We start from the raw sequence: 25,504 nt of genomic DNA, 5'->3' as shown, positions 1-25,504 counted from the left end.
GGCTGGTAGGTATAGGGAATGCTGGATGACTAAAGAAATTGAGGGTTTGGTTAAGAAAAAGGAAGTATATGTCAGGTATAGACGGATAGATCGAGTGAATCCTTAGAAGAGTATAAAGAAAGTAGGAGTATACTTAAGAGGGAAATCAGGAGGGCAAAACGGGGACATGAGATAGGTTTGGAAAATAGAATTAAGGAGAATCCAAAGGGGTTTTACAAATATATTAAGGACAAAAGGGTGATTAGGAAGAGAATAGGGCCCCTCAAAGATCAGCAAGGCAGCCTTTGTGTGGAGCCACAGAAAATGGGGGAGAAAGTAAATGAATATTTTGCACCAGTATTTACTGTGGAAAAGGATATGTTGAATATAGACTGTAGGGAAATAGATGGTGACATCTTGCAAAATGTCCAGATTACAGAGGAGGAAGTGCTGGATGTCTTGAAACGGTTAAAGGTGGATAAATCCCCAGGACCTGATCAGGTGTACCCAAGAACTCTGTGGGAAGCCAGAGAGGTGATTGCTGGGCATCTTGCTGAGATATTTGTATCATCGATAGTCACAGGTGAGGTGCCGGAAGACTGGAGGTCGGCAAACGTGGTGCCACTGTTTAAGAAGGGCAGTAAAGACATGCCAGGGAACTATAGACCGGTGAGCTTGACCTCGGTGGTGGGCAAGTTGTTGGAGGGAATCCTGAGGGACCGGATGTACATGTATTTGGAAAGGCAAGGACTGATTAGGGATAGTCAACATGGCTTTGTGCGTGTGAAATCATGTCTCACAAACGTGATTGAGTTTTTTGAAGAAGTAACAAAGATGATTGATGAGGGCAGAGCAGTAGATGTAATCTATGTGGTCTTCAGTAAGGCGTTCAACAAGGCTCCCCATGGGAGACTGATAAGCAAGGTTAGATTTCACGGAATACAGGGAGAACTAGCCATTTGGATACAAAACTGGCTCAAAGGTAGAAGACAGAGGGTGGTGGTGGAGGGTTGTTTTTCAGACTGGAGGCCTGTGACCAGTGCAGTGCCACAAGGATCGGTGCTGGGCCATCTACTTTTTGTCATTTACATAAATGATTTGGATGTGAGCATAAGAGGTACAGTTAGTAAGTTTTCAGACAACACCAAAATTGAAGGTGTAGTGGACAGCGAAGAGGGTTACCTCAGATTACAACAGGATCTGGACCAGATGGGCTAATGGGCTGAGAAGTGGCAGATGGAGTTTAATTCAGATAAATGCGAGGTGCTGCATTTTGGGAAAGCAAATCTTAGCAGGACTTATACACTTAATGGTAAGGTCCTAGGGAATGTTGCTGAACAAAGAGACCTTGGAAAACAGGTTCATAATTCCTTGAAAGTGGAGTCGCAGGTAGATAGGATAGTGAAGAAGGCGTTTGGTATGCTTTCCTTTATTGGTCAGAGTATTGAGTAGAGACGTGGGAGGTCATGTTGCAGCTGTACAGGACATTGGTTAGGCCACTGTTGCAATATTGCATGCAATTCTGGTCTCCCTCCTATCGGAAAGATGTTGTGAAACTTGAAAGGGTTCAGAAAAGATTTACAAGGATGTTGCCAAGGTTGGAGGATCTGAGCTACAGGGAGAGGCTGAACAGGCTGGGGCTGTTTTCCCTGGAGTGAAAGGGTGGAGGCTGAGGGGTGACCTTATAGAGGTTTACAAAATTATGAGGGGCATGGATAGGATAAATAGACAAAGTCTTTTCCCTGGGGTCAGGGAGTCCAGAACTAGAGGGCATAGGTTTAGGGTGAGAGGGGAAAGATATAAAAGAGATCTAAGAGGCAACATTTTCACGCAGAGGGTGGTACGTGTATGGAATGAGCTGCCAGAGGATGTGGTAGAGGATGGTACAATTACAACATTTAAGAGGCATTTGGATGGGTACATGAATAGGAAGGGTTTGGAGGGATATGGGCCGGGTGCTGGCAGGTAGGACTAGTTTGGGTTGGGATATCTGATCAGCATGGACGGGTTGGACCGAAGGGTCTGTTTCCATGCTGTACATCTCTATGACTCGAAGGATTGTGGAAAAAGTTTTAATTATTTTACGACTTGTGGAAATACCTGAAGTGCCTTCTTCTGAACAGGTCATTGAAAAGTCAGTGTAGACATTGGAGATTTTCCTCTTGGAATCAAGGCTTCCAAGAAATCACTGATAAATCAAGTGATAACAGCATTCTTTGCTGTAGACCTTACTAGGACTGTTCTGAATTGTGACTAGCTTGGAGAGGTTCCTGTTTTACCTGATTCAGATGGAGGAAAGACTGCTAAAAACTAGCTGCCCACTGATCTCTATTTCTGAATTGAAAACCTTTTTTATGAACTCAGAATGAAACCAATAGTTCTTTTGAAACAGTGAAAATCATATCTGCAACGGGTGTTCCTCCAAAGCATTCTATGCTCTTTGCTTTTATCTTCAAGATTAATCCACTGACAAAGTGTTTTTTTTTCAGAAAGCCAACCACTGCAGATAATTGTTTTTTCTCTACTTTCTGAGAATGTGCATTTTTTTTTGGAAAATTTAGAGGGGCAAGCATTCATGCTTCTATATTACTGACTGTGTTTGTTAACCAATTATTGCAACTTTTTTGAATAGTTTTGATAGTAAACCAGAAATTGTGTGTTTAAAACCTAATGCAGATAAAGGCATTTGGTTAGTCTTTATGGTAATTGAAAAAAAAAGTATTTTTATTTTAAGTTGCGACTCGTGGAGTAGTTAGACTGGTGTGACTATACATTCCTCCAGCCTCGATCATAACAATATCCAGGCTGTTATAACTTCTGTTTTCCTTGTGCTCCTTAGTGTACATATTTTGTCACATTTCTTACCCAATCCTCCTCTTACCATGTTCCAGATTTGACTCCCTCAGAAATAAACCTTCAGCATCCCTCTGTGTCAGCCTTGATATAGTCTGTTGGGTTTACTGATGTACATAACAGGCAGAACTCCCAATTGGCCCATCCCACTTTCTCATGAACCATCCTGGTAAGGGGGAGGGGTTGCTAATCTGGCCAATCATCTTCCACTCCAATTTATTCCTTGAACATGTAGGTTCTGCCAGTAGATCAGCTCTCACCAACCCCATCTGCATTTCCCTCCAATTATCCATTCACTTGTGAACAAGGCCCTTGCCACCAATGAACTTACTGTGATAACCTGATCATCATCCTAGTCTTTTAAGGAAACCTGGCAGAGAGGTGATGATACCTTCCCCCCGTTTCAAACCTTCCTGTTTGGCTACATCTTCCACCATTTGCTCATACCAATATCACAATGACTGAGCAGTATTCTTCATCAAATCACACTCTGAGCCAAATAAAAACCAAAAGAACTGTGGCTGCAGTAAATCAGAAGCAAAGCAGGTCTGAAAGCATCTGTGGAGAGGAATCAGAGTTAACGTTATGGGTCGCATGATCCTTCCTCAGAACTGGTTCTGAGTTCTAAACTCTAGTTCTGAGGAAGAGTCACTTGACCTTAACAGTTAACTCTGATTTCTCTCCACAGATGCTGCCAGACCAGCTGAGCCTTTCCAGCAATTTCTGTTTTGTGTCACACCATGGCCTGAGTTATTATTGCTCTGGTAGATTAGATTAGATTCCTACAGTGTGGAAACAGGCCCTTCGGCCCAACAAGTCCACACCGACCCTCTGACGAGCAACCCACCCAGACCCATTCCCCTACATTTATCCCTGACTAATGCGCCTAACACTAGGGGCAATTTAGCATGGCCAATTCACCGAACCTGCACATCTTTGGACTGTGAGAGGAAACCGGAGCACCCGGAGGAAGCCCACGCAGACACGGGGAGAATGCAAACTCCACACAGACAGTTGCTCGAGGCGGGAATTGAACTCGGGTCTCTGGCGCTGTGAGGCAGCAGTGCTAACCACTGAGCCAAAGTTGCTCTGCCTTTGAACATTTCACTCTGTTCCATCCCTGTTACCTCATTCAAAACCCTCATTCCTTGCATCCTCTCAAAAACATTTAAAGAGCTCTCACTGAGATATCTTATTGCTTTCTTCCCCCAGCCTCTGCACCAAACCATTTCTCAATTTCCATGACTTCAAACTCCATTTCAACACATAATGGTCTCTCCTCTGAGTTCACTGCCTTCTTATCATCTCCAAATCTCTTCATTCATGTAAATCCCCCAAGCCATGTTACACCTTTCACTGCCTTAGCTACCAAGAATCTATCCTTCTCTGACTTCCAAATACTCTGCTGCCACAACCTTTTCGAGAAGAGAGTTCCAAAAACTATGACACACTGTGGCAAAAGAATTGAGCTTCATCTTTGTTTTAAATAGAAGCCCCACTATTTTTAAACCGTGACTCCTAGCTCTATATTCTCAATAGGTGGAAATATCCTCTTAAAATCTCCACTGTCAAGGCCCCTCAGGATCTTATGTATTTCACCCAAATCGTTTCTTACTCTTCAAAACTCTAGTAGATACAAGCTGAACCCATCAACCTTTCCTCATGGAATAATCTATTTATTCCAGGTATTGGTCTGATAGACATTCTCTGAACTGCTTCCAATCCATTTACATACTTCTTGAAATGAGGTGACCAATACTGTGGGAGAAAGTGAGGACTGCAGATGCTGGAGATCAGAGCTGAAAAATGTGTTGCTGGAAAAGCGCAGCAGGTCAGGCAGCATCCAAGGAACAGGAGAATCGACGTTTCGGGCATAAGCCCTTCTTCAGGAATGAGGAGGGTGTGCCAAGCAGGCTAAGATAAAAGGTAGGGAGGAGGGACTTGAGGGAGGGGCGTTGGGAATGCGATAGGTGGAAGGAGGTTAAGGTGAGGGTGATAGGCCGGAGAGGGGGTGGGGGTGGAGAGGTCGGGATGAAGATTGCAGGTCAAGAAGGCGGTACTGACTCCGAGGGTTGGGACTGAGATAAGGTGGGGGGAGGGGAAATGAGAAAGCTGGAGAAATCTGCATTCATCCCTTGTGGTTGGAGGGTTCCTAGGAGTTGAAAAAGTGTTGCTGGAAAAGCGCAGCAGGTCAGGCAGCATCCAGGGAACAGGAGAATCGACATTTCGGGCATAAGCCCTTCTTCAGGAATCCTAGGAGGAAGATGAGGCGCTCTTCCTCCAGGCGTTGTGTTGCCATGGTCTGGCGATGGAGGAGGCCAAGGACCTGTATGTCCTTTGCGGAGTGGGAGGGGGAGTTAAAGTGTTCAGCCATGGGGCAGTTGGGTTGGTTGGTGCGGGTGTCCCAGAGGTGTTCTCTGAAACGTTCCGCAAGTAGGCAGCCTGTCTCCCCAATGTAAAGGAGGCCACATCGGGTGCAGTGGATGCAATAAATGATGTGTGTGGAGGTGCAGGTGAATTTGTGATGGATATGGAAGGATCCCTTGGGGCCTTGGAGGGAAGTAAGGGGGGAGGTGTGGGTGCAAGTTTTGCATTTCTTGCGGTTGCAGGGGAAGATGCCGGGAGTGGAGGTTGGGTTGGTGGGGGATGTGGACCTGACGAGGGAGTCGCGGAGGTCTTTCCAGAACGCTGATAGGGGAGGGGATGGAAATATATCCTTGGTGGTAGGGTCTGTTCGGAGGTGGTGGAAATGACCAAAGATGATACGATGTATGTGCAGGTTGGTGGGGTGGTAGGTGAGGACCAGTGGAGTTCTGTCCTGGTGGCGATTGGAGGGGTGGGGTTCAAGGGCGGAGGAGCAGGAAGTGGAGGAGATGAGGTGGAGAGCATCGTCAACCACGTCTGAGTGGAAATTGCGCTCTTTGAAGAAGGAGGCCATCTGGGTTGTTCGGTATTGGAATTGGTCCTCCTGGGAGCAGACGCGGTGGAGGCGAAGGAATTGGGAATATGGGATGGCGTTTTTACAGGGGGCAGGGTGGGAGGAGGTGTAATCTAGATAGCTGTGAGAGTCGGTCGGTTTATAGTGAATGTCCATGTTGAGTCGGTTGCCCGAGATAGAAATGGAGAGGTCTAGGAAGGGGAGGGAGGAGTCTGAGACGGTCCAGGTAAATTTGAGGTTGGGGTGGAAGGTGTTAGTAAAGTAGATGAACTGTTCAACCTCTTCGTAGGAGCATGAGGTAGCGCCGATACAGTCATCGATGTAGCGGAGGAAAAGGTGGGGGGTGGTGCTACACTGGCAGCTACACTGGCACCCCCCACCACCCTCCAGTCGCCCGAGATAGAAATGGAGAGGTCTAGGAAGGGGAGGGAGGAAGTGGGGTGCCAGTGTAGCTGCCAGTGTAGCACCACCTTTTCCTCCGCTACATCGATGACTGTATCAGAGCTACCTCGTGTTCCCACGAAGAGGTTGAACAGTTAACATCCACTTTACTAACACCTTCCACCCCGACCTCAAATTTACCTGGACTGTCTCAGACTCCTCCCTCCTCTTCCTAGACCTCTCCATTTCTATCTCGGGTGACCGACTCAACACGGACATTGACTATAAACCGACCGACTCCCACAGCGACCTAGATTACACCTCCTCCCACCCTGCCCCCTGTAAAAATGCCATTCCATATTCCCAATTCCTTTGCCTCTGCCGCATCATCTCCCAGGAGGACCAATTCCAATACCGAACAACCCAGATGAACTCCTTCTTCAAAGACTGCAATTTCCCCTCAGACATGGTTGACGATGCTCTCCACAGCATCTCCTCCACTTCCCGCTCCTCCAATCGCCACCAGGACAGAACCCCACATATCTTCACCTACCACCCCACCAACCTCCAGATACATCGTATCATCTTTGGTCATTGCCGCCACCTCCAAACAGACCCCACCACCATGGATATATTTCCCTCCCCTCCCCTATCAGCGTTCCGGAAAGACCACTCCCTCCGCGACTCCCTCGTCAGGTCCACACCCCCCACCAATCCAACCTCCACCCCCAGCACCTTCCCCTGCAACCGCAAGAAATGCAAAACTTGCGCCACACCTCCCCCCTCACTTCCCTCCAAGGCCCCAAGGGATCCTTCCATATCCATCACAAATTCACCTGCACCTCCACACACATCATTTATTGCATCCGCTGCACCCGATGTGGCCTTGTCTACATTGGGGAGACAGGCCGCCTACTTGCGGAACGTCTCAGAGAATACCTCTGGGACACCCGCACCAACCAACCCAACTGCTCCGTGGCTGAACACTTTAACTCCCCCTTCCACTCTGCCAAGGACATGCAGGTCCTTGGCCTCCTCCATCGCCAGACCATGGCAACACGACGCCTGGAGGAAGAGCGCCTCATCTTCCTCCTAGGAACCCTCCAACCACAAGGGATGAATGCAGATTTCTCCAGCTTTCTCACTTCCCCTCCCCCCACCTTATCTCAGTCCCAACCCTCAGACTCAGCACCGCCTTCTTGACCTGCAATCTTCATCCCGACCTCTCCGCCCCCACCCCCTCTCCGGCCTATCACCCTCACCTTAACCTCCTTCCACCTATCGCATTCCCAACGCCCCTCCCCCAAGTCCCTCCTCCCTACCTTTTATTTTAGCCTGCTTGGCACACCCTCCTCATTCCTGAAGAAGGGCTTACGCCCGAAACGTCGATTCTCCTGCTCCTTGGATGCTGCCTGACCTATACTGTACACAGTATTCCAGACATGGTCTTATCAATGCTCCGTAAAACTGAAGCATAATCCTGCTATTCTTGTATTCATTCCTCTTAGAATAAGCTGTTTACTACTTACTTGCTGTATCTGCACAGTAAGCTTCTGTGATTCAGACACCAGGAGAACCAGATTCCTTTGCATCTCAGAGTCTCCCCATTTAGATAACATGTTTTTTCATTTGTTCTACTAAAAAGGACAATTTTACATTTTTGCATATTATACTCCATTTACAACATCTTCGCCACTCACTTAACCTATCTATACCTCTTTGCAGCCTTCTCAAGTCTTCTTTGCTCATTACTTTCCTATTGATCTTTGTGTCTACAAGTTTGGTACCAATACCTTCTTTCACTTCATTCAAAACATTTATTAAAATGTAAACAGTCAAGGTCCCAATACTGATCCTTGTAGCACACCACTCATTATATTTTGCCAACCTGAAAAAGACTCATTTATGCCTACTTTTGGTTTTGTATTAGCCAGAAATTTTCTATCCATGTTAATATGCTACCTATGCCTGAAAGGTCGATTCTCCTGCTCCTTGGATGCTGCCTGACCTGCTGTGCTTTTCCAGCACCACACTCTCGACTCTAATATGCTACCTCCCACACTATGAACTGGACAACATGCAGGACAAAGCACTTTGTTTGATTTTGAATGGATTGCCAATCTTTAACATTCATTCCCTCATCAATGGATGTTAGCAACAGTGTATATCTCCAGGATGCTCTGTAGTAACTCCAAATTTCCACCACAGCACCTTCCAGACCCACAATTTCTACCATTTATACAGACAAGAGAAGCAGATATAATGTAACACCATTTCTTGCAAGTTATCCGCCAAGCCAAACATCATCCTGGCTTGGAAATTTATTACCACTGTTGCTGGATCAAAATCCTACAGCTGCCTCACATCACTGTAGGGGTACCTAGACCCGAGGGACTGCAGCAGTGCAAGAAGACATTCACTGCCTACCTTCTCAAGGGCAATTCGGAATGGGCAATACATGCTGACTTAGCAAGCAAGACCCATAAACAATTTGAAAAAAAAATCACAATACCATAATCAGATAAAATTTAATACCAAGGAGATATGAGGACAGGTGACCAAAGGTTTGTTCAAAAGGGTTTGTTTTATACAGTAGTGTGGGATAGAGATAGAAAGGCTTACTTGCAAAGATTAGGGGTCCAGCCCACTGATGGCATGGCCTCTAATGCTGGAGGACTAAAATATTAGATACATGAGAGATCAAAATTGCTGTGTTACTCCATTCATTTAACTTCAAATACAGTATCACAATGAATTCCCCTTATCACAATGCAGCTGCACTCGGGAGATTCAATCTTGGAGATTTGAGACAGACTCCCTCACATCTCAGGAGATAATGAATTGAATCAATCCTTTGTGTCATCTCAATCATTGTGGCAGCAACAAAAGGAATCAGATTTGCTTGTCTAGCTCTTAAGCACATTTCATTGTCACTAATCATTGATGATGAATCAAACCTCCCACTCTGACATCTGATGCTATTTGTCTTCTGCCTAAAGAATGTTCACTTTGATCAAAGAGACAGTTCAGAGAGGGCCATTGTTTGAAACCAAGCTGAAAATCTGCTGAAAACACACTGAATCAGGAGCAGGAATTGTGTTGAAGGTCAATGGAGATTCTGTTGACCTAAACACCCTGCAGTGAGCGGATCTTGGGCTGCTGATTATCTAATCCTTTTATTTATTGGTGGGGTTAGTGGAACCTATGCACCGGCAATGTTAAATGGTATGTGGAATTAGAAGCTCTGGTAGTGCAATACCAGAAGTTCAAAGTTTAATCAAAAAGCTGTGAATTGCTGGAGGAGTCCCATAACAAAAATCAAGTTAACATCACATTTTTTACCAATCCAAAAGAACATGCTTTTATATGGAGTCTTTTCATTTGCAAAATGTGAGGCTAGGCGTTCTGCAACAACTAACTCACCTCCGCATTTCCTCAAAGCCCACCCACCACCTACAAGGTACAAGTCAGGACAATCACCTGATGAAGGAGCGTCGCTCTGAAAGCTAGTGTGCTTCCAATTAAACCTGTTAGACTATAACCTGGTGTTGTGTGATTTTTAACCAAGTCAGGAGTGTAATGGAATACACTCCATTTCCCACACTGGATGAGTGCAGCTCCAAAAACACTCAAGAAAGCTTGAAATCATCCAGGATAAAGCAGCACATTTAATTGTTTGCGGACGTGGTGCCATTCAGTCCATCAGCCACTGACATTGTGAAAGTAGTCTGAACCATCTATGAGATGTACTGCAGTTACACACCAAGGCTCCTTCAACAGCACCTTCCAAATCCACCACCTAGAAGGACAAAGGCAGCAGGTACATGGGAACACCACCAACTGCAAGTTCCCCCTTCAAGCCACACATCATCCTGATTGGAAATACATCACCATTCCTTAACTGTTGCTGGTTCTAAATGCTTGAAATACGCGATTATCAGCAGTTCAAGAATGCAGCACACCACTACCGGAAGGACAATTAAGGACATGCAACAAATCTTTGCTTACGAGGAGATGCCGACATCTTGTGGAAAATATATATTTTTACAGGGATTGTTCCTGGGAAGCAGTCTTGCCTCTGAGTCAGAAGATAGTGGGTTCAAATGTCAAAGAAGAATGAAACACACCCAGTGTGTAACTGAGGGGGCATCACACCATGGGAGGGGCAGGACCAAGGGAGAGTTGCACTACAGGGTCAGTATCGAGGGATCCCTGCGTGGTTGCAGGTTCTGTCTTTCAATTGTGATTAAAGCAAGACTGTGTTGCCTTTAAATGATCCAAGGCCTGAACAAATGCTACATAAGAGAAAGGAGAGACGTACTTCCTTATCGCAGCTTTTACAACCACACTAAAACAAATTATCTAACTACTGAAAGAAAACGGATGCTGTAAATCAGAAACAAAAACAGAAATTGCTGGAAAACCTCAGCAGGTCTGGCAGCATCTATGGTGAGAAATCAGAGTTAACGTATGGGATTCAGTGACCTTTCCTCAGAACAAATTATCTGGTCATTTGTCACATTGTTGCTTGTGGAATCCTGGTATGCGCAAATTGTCTTCCACTTTTGATAGAGCAGAGCGTACAATTTAAAAAGGCTTTACTGGCAGAAATGAAAGTCTTCAATTGGCCTGGTGCCTTTCACAAGCCCAGCAACCAGCTCCCAGTGGTTCCATTTCTAAAATCTTTAGAACCAAAGTCCTGGCCCAGGCACAGCAACGGTCCTGCTCAGAGAGTTCCCTGGACAGGGGATTTTTCAAGACTAGCTCTTGCTCACAAAAACTGTTTGAATCACAGGCTATTTCTTCAGATTGAAAGTAGATATTAGCCCCAAATTGCAACACTTCACTTGCAGACGCTCCAACCAGTACCTTACCTGTGTCACCACCAGTGTGAATGATCATGAGCTGATGTGATCCCATGTTAATATCCCCAGTTTGAACATGCCCCACCAAAGATATATTTAGAGCCTCAAATGTTAACATGTCTCCACTGAGACACCAGGCTGATTTATCACAGACTGTGAACAAAGTATCATAACCTTGATATATGAAACATGGCCCACAAATTAGAAGGAATTCTACTATGTTTATCTCTTTAAAAAAATAAATTTGTGCTTTAATAAGAGACTGATGGCCTCTCAAATAGCTCCAATCTGAAATCAAAACATCGAGAGCGTGAGTATGTGCACTTTGGATGATCTAAGTAGAGGTGAACTCTATTTAACCTCCAACAAAATGGAATAAATGCTATTAGTGCTGTTGCTCCTCTTTAATTATCCTTTAGCCAGACATTCATTAGTGCGTCATTTACAGACAGCAACAGAGGGGCTGGACGTTTACTTGGGAAAAATCAGCTTTACCGTTAATCAGCTTTCAGAGGAATGAGAAGCTGCAGGATATTGTATTGAAAATGTTATTGCTTATGACAAGGGAATATTCTCTGGATATGTTTAATCCATGTTCTCAGTGAGGAAAGAAAATATGTTTATCCAGCACCTCCTACAGCTTCTGAATTTTCCAAAGTTGCTTCATAGCCAACAATTTCATTACTGTAATCACTGTTATATTGTAGGAAATGTGACAGTCAATCCGTGTACAGCAAGCTCCCACAAAGAGCAACGAGACACATATGAAATAATGTGTTTTAGTGATACTGATTGAAGGATAAATATGGCCATGACAATGGAGCGAACTCCTCTACTCTTGGGATTGTTAAGAGGGAGAATGGGGCCTCTGTATCCCAGAGAACATCAGTATCTATGGAAGTGTACTGAGCCTGAAGAATTCTGCAAATCTTCTAAACCTGGTGGCAATAAATGTGGGCCAAGAGCATAGTCTTACCTCAAGTCAACATGCCCAGCATTAAGACGCAAATAACTCAAGATTATATATATGCATGACACCGACCTCCTGAACAAATTGTTCTATTCGGAACTCAGAGAATCTCTACAGTGTGGAAGCAGGCCATTTGACCCATCAAGTGCACACCAATCCTTGGAACAACATTCCATCCAGACTCACCCCCCTGCATTTCTCATGGCTATCCAACCTAACTTGCACATTCCTGGACACTATAGGCAACTTAGTCTGGTCAATCCAAATAACCTGCACATCTTTGGACTGTGGGAGGAAACCCATGCAGACATAGGGAGAACATGTAAACTCCATGCAGACAGTTGCCTGATAGTGGGATCAAGCTCAGATCCCTGGCACTGTGACGCAGCAGTGATGATCACTGAGCCACCGTGCCGCTCAGTGACAACAGGAGCCTCCCAGTTGGACACTTTTTAGAGATGTCCTCAAAAGCATCCCTGAAGAGACCAAACATCCTCACCAATTCCTTCAGGGTCCTTGGCTTTTTAACAACTCATGCAAGTAATGAGGACATTGCTTGCTAGTGCAGCATGTATTGCCCATCTCTAGTTGCCCTTGAGCAGTGGTGATGAGCTGCCTCCTTGAACCGCTGCAGGTCATATTGTGTAGGTGGATCCCCAATGTCATTAGGAAGGATATTCCTGGATTTTGACTCAGCAATACTGATGGAATGGCAATGTATTTCCAAGTCAGGATGGTGAGTGGCTCGGGGGGGAATTTGCAGGTGGTAGTGTTTCCATGTACCTGCTGCCCTTGTCCTTCTAGATGGAAATGGTTGTGAGTTTTGAAAGTGTTGCCTGAAGATCATTGATGAATTTCTGCTGTGCACCTTGTAGATAGTATATACTGCTGTTACTGAGCATTGGTGGTGGAGGAAGTGGGTGTTGTGGTGCCAATCAATCAGTCTGCTTTGTTCAGGATGGTTACAAGCTTCTTGAAAGTTGAGAATGTGGTGCTGGAAAAGCACAGCAGGTCAGGCAGCATCTGAAGAGCAGGAGAATCGATGTTTCAGGCATAATGTTGTTCAAGCTGAACTCATCGACGCAAATGGGGAGTATTCCACCACACTCCTGAATGTATTGTAGATGGTAGACAGGTTTTGGGGAGTAAGGAGGTGAGTTACTTGCTGCAAGATTCCTAACCTCTGATCTACCCTTGAAACCACACTATTTACATGACTAATCCAGTTCTGTTTCTAGTAAATGGTAACCGTAGGATGTTGATAATGGAGAATTCAGTGATGGTAATGCCATTGAATATTGAGGGCCTATGTTTAGAATCTCTGGATTAGACGAATGATCTTTGCCTGGCACTTATGTGGCATTAATATTACACGCTATCTCAATCCAAATGTGGACATTGTCTAGATCTTGTTGCATTTCAATATGGACTGCTTCAGTATCTGAGGAGTCACGAATGGAGCTGAATATTGTGCAATCATCAGCAAATATCCCCACTTATGACCTTACGATAGAGGGAAGGTCATCAATGAAGCAACTGAAGATGGTTGGGCCTAGGACACTACCCTGAGGAACTCCTGCAGCAATGTCCTGAGATGAGATTACTGACCTCCAACAACCACAAACATCTTCTTCTATGCTAGCTATGACTCTAACCAGTGGAGAGATTTTCTCCTGATTCCCATTGAGTCTAGTTTTGCAAGGGCTCCTCAATGTCACACGTGATCAAAATCTATCTTAATATCAAGGGCTGTCACTTTCAACTCACCTCTGAAATTTAGCTCTTTTGTCAATGTTTCAACAGAAGCTGGAATGAGGAACTGAATGGCCCTGGCAGAACCCAAACTGAGCATCAGTGAAAAGGTCATTACGAAGCAAGTGCTGGTAATTCATGATTCATAAATCTTGACTGAGGATGGAGAGTAGGCAGAGATGCAATTGGATGGGTTAGATTTGCCCTGTAAACAATTTTTATAAATTCATTTATGCAATGAGGAAATCTCTATTGCCCAAGCGTGGTAAGGACAAGTCAGGGAACTATAGACCAGTGAGCCTGATGTCGGTGGTGGTCAAGTTGTTGGAGGGAATCCTGAGGGTCAGGATGTACATGTATTTGGAAAGGCATGGACTGATTAGAGATAGTCAACCTGGCTTTGTGTGTGGGAAATCATGTCTCACAAACTTGATTGAGTTTTTTGAAGAAGTAACAAAGAGGATTGATGAGGGCAGAGCGGTAGATGGGATCTTAATGGACTTCAGTAAGACGTTCGACAAGGTTCCCCATGGGAGACTAGTTAGCAAAGTTAGATCTTACGGAATACAGGGAGAACTAGCCATTTGGATACAGAACTGGCTCAAAGGTAGAAGACAGACGGTGGTGGTGGAGGGTTGTTTTTCAGACTGGAGGCCTGTGACCAGTGGAGTGCCACAGAAATCAGTGCTGGGTCCTCTACTTTTTGTCATTTACATGAATGATTTGGATGTGAGCAGAAGAGTTAGTAAGTTTGCAGATGACACCAAAATTGGAGGTGCACTGGACAGTGAAGAACGTTACCTCAGATTACAATGGGATCTTGACCAGATGGGCCAATGGGCTGAGAAGTGGCAGATGGAGTTTAATTCAGATAAATGCAAGGTGCTGCATTTTGGGAAAGCAAATCTTATCAGGACTTATACACTTAATGGTAAGGTCCTAGGGAGTGTTGCTGAACAAAGAGACCTTCGAGTGCAGGTTCAGAGCTCCTTGAAAGTGGAGTCGCAGGTAGATAGGATAGTGAAGAAGGCGTTTGGTATGCTTTCCTTTATTGGTCAGTGTATTGAGTACAGGAGTTGGGAGGTCATGTTACGGCTGTACAGGACATTGGTTAGGCCACTGTTGAAATATTGCTTGCAATTCTGGTCTCCTTGCTATCAGAAAAATGTTGTGAAACTTGAAAGAGTTCAGAAAAGATTTACAAGGATGTTGCTAGGGTTGGAAGATTTGAGCTATAGAGAGCGGCTGAACAGGCTGGGGCTGTTTTCCCTGGAGCGTTGGAGGCTGAAGGGTGACCTTATAGAGGTTAACAAAATCATGAGGGACATGGATAGGATAAATAGACAAAGTCTTTTCCCTGGGGTCGGGGAGTCCAGAACTAGAGGGCATAGGTTTAAGGTGAGAGGGGAAAGATATAAAAGAGACGTAAGGGGCAACTTTTTCACACAGAGGGTGGTACGTGTATGGAATGAACTACCAGAGGAAGTTGTGGAGGCTGGTACAATTGCAACATTTAAAAGGCATTTGGATGGATATATGAATGGGAAGGAAGGGTTTTGAGGGATATGGACCGGGTGCTGGCAGGTGGGACTAGATTGGGTTGGGATATCTGGTCGGCATGGACGGGTTGGACTGAAGGTCTGTTTCCATGCTGTACATCTCTTTGACTCTATGACTTTATCTCTAGTTGCTCTTGAGAAGCTGGTGGTACACACTTTATGTGTACAGGGCACCTATGGCAATTTTCCTCATTGTTGGATCGATGCCAGTGTTGTTACTGCTCCATGAACAGCTACAGTTTTGGTTAAAAGTTGAGAATTTTCATTTGAGAAGGCAGCAAACAGATTTCATTGGGAACACGCAAAGGTGATTCTGAAGCATCAAAGAAAGTGTTCAAATCTCCAAAAATCTCACGTACACAATCCATCAAGCACTTTGTGCCCAGCATGTAGCAGTCAGCAAAAGATACATTAGATCTAGCAGCCATCTCTGAACACAAAAAGACTGAAAGAGTAGGAAGACATCCTCAATATGGAGGGTCTAGCTAAGCAAAAAGAGCCTGCTATGAAAGTCAGCATTAGTGGTACTATACTCCAATGAGTGACACTGAATTTTCAACAGCAAATCATACAGTCATAGAAATATACAGCATGGAAACACCCTTCAGTCCAACTCATTCATGCCGACCAGATATCCTAAATTAATATCGTCCCATTTACAAACATTTGGCCCATGTCCCTCTAAACCCTTCCTATTCATATACCCATCCAAATGCCTTTTAAATGTTGTAATTGTACCAGCCTCCACCACTTCCTCTGGTAGCTAATTCCATACACACACCACCCTCTGCATGAAAAGGTTGCCCTGTAGGTCCTTTTTATATTTCTCCCCTCTCATTTTAAATCTATGCCCTCAAGCTTTGGACTCCCCAATGCCAGGGAAAAGACTTTGACTATTCACCCTGTCCATGCCTCTCATGATTTTATAAACCTCTATAAGGTCACCCCTCAGCCTCCAACGCTCCAGGGAAAACAGGAGAAAGTGAGGTCTGCAGATGCTGGAGATCAGAGCTGAAAATGTGTTGCTGGAAAAGCGCAGCAGGTCAGGCAGCATCCAGGGAACAGGAGAATCGATGTTTCGGGCATAAGTCCTTCTCCAGGGAAAACAGCCCCAGCCTATTCAGCCTCTCCCTATAGCTCAAATCCTCCAACTCTGGCAACATTCTTGTAAATCTTTTCTGAACCCTTTCAAGTTTAACAACATCTTTCATATAGCAGGGTGACCAGAATTGAATGCAGTACTCTGAAAGTGACCTAACTAATGTCCTGTACAGCGTGACTCCCAAATCCTATACTCAATGTACTGACCAATAAATGCAAGCGTACCAAATGCCTTTTTAACTATGCTGTCTCCCTGTGATTCCACTTTTAAAGAACTCTGAATCTGCATCCCAAGGTCTCTTTGTTCAGCAACTCACCCCAGGAACTTACCATTAACTGTTTAAGTCCTGCCCTGATTTGCCTTACCAAAATGCAGCACCTCACATTTATCTAAATTGAACGCCATCTGCCACTCTTCCGCCCATCCTCTCAGGTTCCTGTTGTAACCTCAGAGATAAACTCAGAGTGCTCTAAGTCAATGAGTGAGTTCGAGTGAATGTGCAATAATACCTCAGTGATTGAGTTAAAGTGAATGTACAACAGAATCCCATTGAGTGAGTGAGACAGACAGATTGAATGTGCAAAAGACCCCCAGCGAGGAACTCTCAAGGAAAGGGAGTGCAGATGATATGGGTGATGAGTTTGACACTGAATGCAATTAAATAATGAGAAATTCTGTATCGAAAACGGAAAATAAAGGCCCGTATTTCTATTACTTTAGATGTGAATTCTAAAAGCTTCGCCTGTGCTCCAACAGGTGGCTGTTTCCTATCATATGCAAGCAACAGCTTTTACAATATGAGTCCCCTCTCCTTTTCCTAATTAACCCCCTGCATCCCCCCGCCGCCTTTGACATGACCTTCCTGCAGTGCCCCCACGCCCGGATCAACTGCTTGGACAGTAACGATCGCCACTTACCGTAGCGGGGCCTCAGCATTAATACTTGCAGCCGTGGCGCTGTCCTTTCAGACCGGCCTGTCTGCTTCTCCCAATGCTGCAGCAGCACCGTGATCGCCACTCCACTGTGCTAAGCTGCATCACGTCGCCTTGGTTACACATTGTATCCGCTTTCAGAAGGGAAGGTTAGCCAATGGAGAGCCCCCTGCCCCTTTCATTGAAGAGATTAAGTGGCTGCCATGTGATGCTGGCGTTCCAGTCAGCGGGCAGTTTATGATCAGGCTTGATGTAAACACAGTAATTGTACCGCATTGCTTCTCACACTAATCCAATCTGATCCTGCATGCTCCAAAGCTAGACAGGTTCTCAGTCCAATTTCGGTTCGGTCAAAGTTTCAGACGACTTTGTTTTGAAACACGTTTAGTTTTCAATCTAACAGAATACCTAAGAAAAGTTAAATCTCAAGAGGTAATATGGCTACCAGATTGTAAAGTGGGTTCTCTAAAGCCCTGCAGATTTATAGGACTGTAAAAGCTAAGGGAGGGAGAGATACTCTACACTCTTGAAGCTTTGGGAAGAAATGATTTAGAGAGCGAGACAGAGAAAAACCAGGTTTCAGTGCCGTGCAGTGTTAGGATTGCGACAAAGTCATGTGGGTCAAGACTCAAGGACCGGAGGATCAGGGGAGAACTAGATTCAAAGAAACAATTGCAGTAAGATTGAAAGAGACAAGAAAGACGAACGAGCGAGAGAAAGCTGGAGGGTAAGAAGCTGTAGACTAGAAAAAATAAAGGTGGGAACGTTGAAGAGAGATAGGAAGGGTGAAGGGCATGGAGAAAATAAGAAGCAAAATAAGGAGAATTGGGAAGAAAGAAAATAGGGAAAATTGGGTGCTATGTTATAACACAATCGTTACTACATTTCAAAAATACTTAATTGACTGTAAACATTAGGAGGCATTATAGACGCATCAGACTTCTGGATGAAAAGTAATTCACCTGAAAAAAAACTTAACTATAATCCTTCCTTCACAGATGCTACTTGTCTACTGACCACTGCCAGCATTTTATGATTTTACTGCAGATGTTTTCTTTCTTCCTTTCATTGTACAGGCCATTTGAGAGGTTATGGGATTCACTTCCTGTATTAACAGCAGAAACTGTTGAGATTTAGGATTAGATTAGAGAGATGGATGGCAGAGAGGGAAGATGAAGGGATATGGGAACAAGATGCCTAAATACAAGTGAAAATAGTTCTTGCTGTAGTGATAAAGGCTGTGAGGTCTTGTATCTGCTGTATATTTCTAATATGATAACACAGACCCCTCAGGAATATTGACGTCTCACATACTCATAAATGGAAACTTTTCCATATAGAGGACAGATTGAGGATGATAACTAGATTTCTTCACTAATTCAACATCAGTTTGCACTTCAGGCACAACAAAGATCCTTTCATATTTTGTCTGCTCTGATAGAGATTAAAAGCAAGGGGAATGGTGGATAGAGACAGAGGAGTGAAAGAAGAAGTGAGAGACCATGTCTTGTTTTGTCTAGCAATAGGAGGAATGCCAAAATACCAGCTCTTCAAAAAAAGGAACAGAAGGCAGAATAGATACTGACAGACTGTAATTCAGGACTCCACCTGGGAGCTTCACTGGAGTAGTTTGTGAGGTCTTGGAGAATACCAACTTCATATCGACTGTAGTGTAGCTGTTTCCTTCATACTCCAGGTGGAGTGAAATAAATGGGGCAGTTGGCAAAGAATTCCCAACCCCTGTGCAGATATTCAAAGAGCAGTGTTTTCATATACAACACAAGAGGCTATTTGGTTCATCCTGATTCTGCTAGTTCTTTGAAAGTACTACTCAAATAGTCCCACTCCCCTGCCATTCTTTCCTCCTCAATTATTTATCCTATTCCCTTTTGCATCCTCTGCCCCTCTGGAATTTTTACAACTAACTGCATAAAAAGTGTATTCATGTCCCCTCAGATTTTTCTGTAAATGATTTTATATCTATATCTTCTGGTTATCAAACATTGCAAATAGTTTTTCTTTCTTTAAATCTTTCAAAACCCTGGAAAATTTTAATATGAAAGTTGATGTGGTTTTACCAGGAACTGGAATGAGGAGTTCTGATTCTTCCTTTACTGAATGTTAAAATGTTTGCCCTGAACAGCTATCCTGATTTACTTTAACATTAAACCAACCCTTTCACAAAGGAGATCATTGATAACTAGATTACTTCACTAATTGATCACACTGCTCTCTCTTTCCTTCTCTTGCTGAATATAGTAACATTTATATCTGACCAGGGGATCATAAAGGAGGAAGTCTTCAGTAAGTCTGGAGGTCATGGGTTTGAGTGCCACTCCAGGGACTTCATCCCAATAACCTAGGCTGATGCTGACAATGCCATTCTGAATGCTGCAATGTTTGAGTCCCATCATTTTTACCAAGCATCACACTGAGTTCCTATCTTCCTTTTCAGGTGAGTATAAAAGATCGCAGGACATTGATTTGGAGAGAAGGAGGTGAGTTATTGTAATGGCTCCTAATCAACACCATAAAACAGAATGCCAGGTCTTGATAACATTGCACGTTGGGGGAGCTTGCTGCACATAAACCAGGTGCCACATTTCCTAGAATACAGTGGGTGACTTTACTTCAAAAGTACTTCATTCGTTGTAAAATGTTTGAGATGTTCTGAGATTGTGAAAGCAACCGTAGAGATACAAGTTCTTTTTTGTGTTGTTCCTACTCAGAGTAGCCACCTATTAACCAGCAAATCTTCTGGACCGTGCCTTTGCAAAGAAGATCTGGAAAAAGAGGCCATGATTTTAGTCAAAGTTCATCCCAAGCTTCATGATGCAGGACTCTGTGCTCTCTGTGCTCTTTCCCAGGATCCACACTTCACCTGGAGTACCATCACTCTGATGAAAGATGTTCTTTGACTGCCCGAAACCTTTACCACTCTTTAAAGAGTTGACCTGAACTGAGTGTTGCAGACTGGCATATTCCAAGGTCCAGGAATCAATGCTGAGGTACACACTAAAACTTAGGGCAGTGACTGCCAAGGCACAGTGGGAACAGGCCACCATCTAAGGTCTTCCTGCCAGAATATAAATAGAGTCTGTAAAGTTTCGAGATACCCCATGGCATTAACGGGACTGTAAATGGTTTCCTGCTTAGAACATGCCTTTTTGGTTGCAATTGGTTTGAAGCTGTAAAAAAGAAAGCAAAATTCCCACTGAATGTTCTGCAAAGTCTGTACTGAACTGACTTAGATTTGTTATATTTACTTATAGATAATTTATGAATAAAATACATTTTGCCAAAAGTCTAATGGCCAATTTAAAAACTGTTAAATGTTTGAGTGAGAGACAGAAATTGCAATGAGGTTGTGGACATTCACATTCATGATCAACAGGATGTCTGATGGAAGTATTTGAAATTCTGCAAAACTTCGAGAGCTATCTCATTGCCCTGACAGTATGAGATATATCTCCTCTTCAGAACGTGGTCATCCATTGTCAATGATAGGAGTTTAATACAAGTAGCAAGTAACATGAAGCCAACACTGTTCCAGTTTGAGTTAATGAATATGGCAGCAAATATTGTGCAAATACGCACTGCAGCTTCCTGACATGCTTGGACAACTCTGCAGTCCAGGGATGTGGATGGGTGGCTCTGTAACTGCACACAATTTAACATGTAATCCCTGATGTGATTATCGTGGAGTCAGCACAGGATGTGAGTGTTGCCGGCTGGGCCACAATATATTGCCCATACTGAATTTCCCATAGGAAGATGGTGGTGAGCTGCCTTCTTAAAAATGTTGCAATCCATGTGGTGTACGTAGAACCACAATGCTTCGGTGTGGCTTCGAGGGATCACTTCTGATCACAATTTAATGGTCAGGCCAATTATTCTGACTCAGAACATCCCAAGGCGATTCACAGTGAATAAAGAGTGGCAGCAAATGGAGTAGTGATTACTCAGTGACTTTATGGAATAGGATCAAGGGGCTGAACGAGTGTGTGTTTTTGTGTTCCATGGTGGGTAGGGCTTTTGTAGTGCTGTGTTATTGTCTCTCTACCTCTGGGCTGTAAGGCCCCTGTTCAACTTCACCTGCTCCAGAGGTGTGCCTGAGCAGGTTGATTAGAATTTTTATTTGTACTGTGGTGAGTATGGGTAGTGGTGAAGAGGGGGAGACAATAATGATTCTCATGCATCTCTAGTTCAGCAACACAAACACTGGCTCCAACAGCAGGCTACAACAAGTAATCTTTCACCTGTCACATGGGAACAAAAAGAGATCACTATCTTGCTGTTGTAGAGAGCTGGCATGGGCACAACAGACTGCATGGCCTCCTTGTCTGCTATAACCATTTTATGATAAATCATTCTTTATAATCCAATTACCAGTAAATCTAACTGGGATTTGTTCTATTGATTGATAACATGCTGGGAATCTCCTGACACTTCCAAGTAATATGAGTTTTATCATAATGTTTGACAGGAGAGGAGGTGCCTCGACAGATACACATTTCCTGTGTGAATTCCAGCATTTGCATCAATTTAGATATTTGTCTTTATTGGATTGTAAATATTTTTCCAGGCAAATACAACATTTATCTCCGTGGCACAATTAGTGAAAGGTAAAGGTGCTGTTGTTCTCATTAGAGAAGGTGACTTCAGTAATTGAACTTATTTTACAAACTAGCTAATGGCAGCCATGTAACTACAGCCTTTTGTCATACAAACCCATCTGGTTCACTATTGTCCTTTAACAAGGAAATCTGTCATCCTGACTTTGGACTGCTAAAGACTCCAATCAAGTCATAGAGATACACCACATGGAAACAGATCCTTTTATCTAACGTGTGTGCACTGATCAAATGGTCCATATCCCTCTAAATTCTTCTTATGCATACACCCATCCAGGTGCCTTTTAAATGATGTAATTGTACCAGCCTCCACCACCTGCTTTGGCAGCTTGTTCCATATATACACCACTCATTGCATGAACAAGTTCCCCTCACGTCCCTTTTAAATCTTTCCCCTTTCACCTTAAACCTATGCCCTCTCATTTTGGACTCCTCTTCCCTGGGAAAAAGACCTTAGCTAATCACCCTATCCAGGCCCCACAACATTTTATAATACTCTATAAGGTCACCCCTCAGCCTCTGAAGCTTCAGGGAAAAATGCCTCAGTCTATTCAGCCTCTCCATATACTTCAAATCGTCAAATCCTGGCAACATCCTTGTAAATCTTTCTGAGCCCTTTCAAGTTTAACAAGAATTCTAAAAGCGGCCTAACCGATGCCTGTGAAACCTTTCAGCTACACCACACATTTATCTAAATTAAACTCCATTTGTCACTTATCTGCCCATTGGCCCATCTGATCATGGTCCTGTTGTACTCTGAGATAACCTTCTTCACTGTCCACAACACTACAAATGTTGGTGTCACCTGCAAACTTACTAACTGAACTACCTATATTCACATTCAGATTCACATCAATGTTATTCACTTTTAATTGCCCTGTGAAATGACCCAGCAACAAGTTGGTTAAGGGTAATTTGGGATGGGTAACAAATTGTGGCCTTCTTAGCAATGTCCACATCCAGTCAAAGAGTAAAGAAAAGAAAAATAACCCTCAGAGAGAAGAAATTCCTTTTCATCACTGTCATAGATGGGAGACAGCTTATTTCGAAATTGCGGCCCCCAGTTCTAAATTCCTCCTCTCAGTGTTTCGGTGACTATCCTGTCAAGGCTGATAGCCTTCAATAAGATTGTGTCTCATTCTTGTAAACATTATGAATGAAACCTTACAGAAAGTGAATAGTTTCAAGTCCTTGGAATTTTGTCAATGTCAAGGAAAGTAGCAGAGGAGCGATTGAAATGGAATGGTCATCGGTTGCAGAGAGAGACGTGGAGTGATGGAGGTGTGACACTGCTAGGAAGAAGGAAAAGAAGACAGCACAAGACGAGATGAAAAGATGCCAAATCGAGAAACTTAAACTCTGGAATTGGAAGAAGAATGAGTGACTGACAGGAGGACATAATAGAATCCCTACAGTGTGGAAACAGGCCATTCGGCCCATCGAGTCCATACCAACGCTCTGAAAATCATCCCACCCAGATCCACCTCTACCCTATCCTGGTAACCCTGCATTTCCATGAAGAAAAGTAGTCAACCAGTATTGATTGGCCCCAGGTAAAATGGGAGAAGCTGAAAGGGGAGGAAGGTATCAATGAAAGTTTTTCTTATAGTCTCATGTCAGTGGAATGGAAAAAGATTAATCCTTTACTAATGCAAACACAATGAGCTTCCAGCAGCTCACTAATTTATTAATGTCTCTCAATACATGATACCACTGGGGGAGCCCAGCTGCTAGTGGATTATGTTCCATGTGTGCTATGTCAGAAGTCTGATGCTTGGTTTATCATCTGCAGGTGCCTCATTTTGACAATAAACAAAAATAATATCAAACAGAAAGCACATGGGAGGCAGAGATAAGGTGATTAACAACCTTTTCACTCAGAAGTCCTGAGCAAACCATTTATTATCAGATGGTCTGTACCATCTATTGTATTCTGCAGCTGTACATGATGATAGAAACAAGAGGAGGCCACTCAGCCCTTCAGGCCTGTTCTGCTATTTGATGAAATGGCAACAGATCTGCATTTCCACATATAACTGCCTGTTTTTTAACCCTGTCACTTTCAATCCCAGATTTATAGTAATTCATTTAGCTGACATGGAATTCATTTAGCTGACATGGAATTATTAACTGAGCCAATAACACTCTGTCATTTCATTGCTGCATTTTCAGTAATTGTTTCATCAACAGTCAGATTAGCTTGAAAGTTTACAGAATTTAAAAGATAGCTTTGAATTTAGTGCATCTCATATGTAGAATATATGGAAAGGAAACCTTTCAGAAAGCAAATACTAACAAATTGAGATAACAAAACCAGAGATTAGATTCCGTCTGCCTCTGTGTCTTCTACCTGGTCACCCTTGAATGTTGCCTGCCATTGGGCTACAGGTCATACAAGTATCACTCACCCCCAGTGAGTTGACTTATTGGTCATTTTTTACTTTTCAGTTTTAAATCATGAACAAATTCACCAAAGAATGAGGCTGTTTAACCCATCTTACTTGTACTAGCTCTTTGAAAGAGCTATCCAATTAGTCTCACTTTCCCTGTTCTTTCCTTGTAACCTCTAATATTAAAATTAAAACTGCATCATTTAATATTTATTCAATTCTCTTTCAAAAGTTCTTATTGAATCTACTTCTATTAATATTGCAGGCAACACATTCCAGATCACAGTGACTCACTGAGTAAACTCCTGATCTCTCTAATGGCATTTTTTAAAAGCCAATTATCTCAAATCTGTGCCCTCCAGTTATCACCACTCCCTCTTCCCCCCATATCAAACGGTTTCTCCTTACTTACTCGATCAAAACCATTCACAAGTGAATTTGAAACATAAAGTGCTGGAAATAATCAGCATATCAGAGAACATCTGTGAGTAGGAAAACAGAGTTAACATTTCAAGTTTCAATGATTCTTCATCAAAACCTTGAATCTGCAAAGTGCCTTGGGTTATGGTATATTAATTGTGTCTAATTGTGCTTCTGACTAAAACTGTTTAGATTGTGTCAAGAGATACAATTTTGTAATGTGTAATTCTGGAATAAATGTCTACATTTACTCAAGTTTGATCCTCAAGAATGAGGTTTCTGGAGTATAACACCTCGGATCATTTGACACTACAGCACTGCATAGCCACAATCCGTAATAATCCAAACTACACAGCAAACCTACTTGATCAGAGATGTATCAAAATCCTGCCTAAGCCCACATTCACCTTCATCAGGAGCAGCAACACTCTGGACTAATTTCTGTAGCTACATCGGGTGCTCAGTGACAGATATGTCCAGCCGAGTCAGGCTGATATCTATAAACTCAGTCCAGAATAATTTAAATCTGGGACTCAGCTTCCTGGAATGTAGGGCTGGCTGGACAGTGTTAATATCAGCAGACAGAATGGAGCAGTATCTACATTGTATTTAACAGACCTTGTGAATATTATGAAGCTAGCAATTATGTGTTAAAGTAACAAGTTACATACTTGTCTTTCAAGCTATTTCATCTGTTGCAGCCATCATATATTTTCTGCTAATCCATCA

At 43.4% G+C, this 25,504-nt stretch overlaps 2 protein-coding genes across 2 annotated transcripts in view; one reads left to right on the top strand and one right to left on the bottom strand.

Moving 5' to 3' along the window:
- The window catches only part of rassf7a (Ras association domain family member 7a), an 81,129-nt gene extending 63,665 nt beyond the window's left edge, over positions 1-17,464 (bottom strand). The window contains exon 1 of the mRNA XM_043705695.2: positions 17,317-17,464. The gene's annotated coding sequence lies outside the window, so the exon portion shown is untranslated. The remainder of the gene's footprint in view (positions 1-17,316) is intronic.
- Positions 1-25,504, top strand: part of LOC122558042 (uncharacterized) — a 224,700-nt gene that overhangs the window by 30,866 nt on the left and 168,330 nt on the right. The gene's annotated exons all lie outside the window — the stretch shown is intronic.

Source organism: Chiloscyllium plagiosum, unplaced genomic scaffold (genome assembly GCF_037043375.1).
Source record: "Chiloscyllium plagiosum isolate Xiang-an unplaced genomic scaffold, Cpla_swu_hap1 HiC_scaffold_18, whole genome shotgun sequence".
Taxonomy (NCBI): Eukaryota; Metazoa; Chordata; class Chondrichthyes; order Orectolobiformes; family Hemiscylliidae; genus Chiloscyllium; species Chiloscyllium plagiosum.
Note: the sequence above shows the minus strand (reverse complement) of the source record. Positions and strands in the feature narration are given on the sequence as shown.